This window comes from Penaeus monodon, chromosome 28 (genome assembly GCF_015228065.2).
Source record: "Penaeus monodon isolate SGIC_2016 chromosome 28, NSTDA_Pmon_1, whole genome shotgun sequence".
Classification (NCBI taxonomy): domain Eukaryota; kingdom Metazoa; phylum Arthropoda; class Malacostraca; order Decapoda; family Penaeidae; genus Penaeus; species Penaeus monodon.
The window spans coordinates 11419905-11420393 of record NC_051413.1 but is presented as its reverse complement, the minus strand read 5'-3'; positions in this window follow the sequence as shown (position 1 = coordinate 11420393).

Below are 489 nucleotides of genomic sequence, written 5' to 3'. Positions count from 1 at the left end.
ATTTGCTAATCATCCTTTTATAGTCAACTTCTATCTCATTTTGTGTATTTTTTCTTTCTTATCAGTTTTTTTTTTCTTCTTTGACATTCATTGCTTCCTCCATTGCTTTTTCTCTCCTTCTTTCCTGATTATCGAATTTTCCTTTGTAACCGAATCTTTCTCATTCCCTTTTTTGATGACTTTCTTCTTTTCTTTTTCATTAACGTCTCTCCTTTGCAAAACCCTTGAGCACGAGATCGGTAAAATACCTTTAAGATTAAAAATACTTGTTAATGAGTAACTTCTGATCCACTTTTTACTCTTACTTTTACTTTTGCATTTCAGAATCATCGAGTCATTTTCTTTCCATCTCCTCGTTTTCTTTGTCCTTTGCAGAACTCATTTTAAGCTCTAATTTTCGGTCTTACTGTTCTTTCCGATTTGCATAATTTTCCGTCTTCATCAAAGCTTTGTTATTTTTTCGTTTTACATCTCTTCTTTATCGTCGAA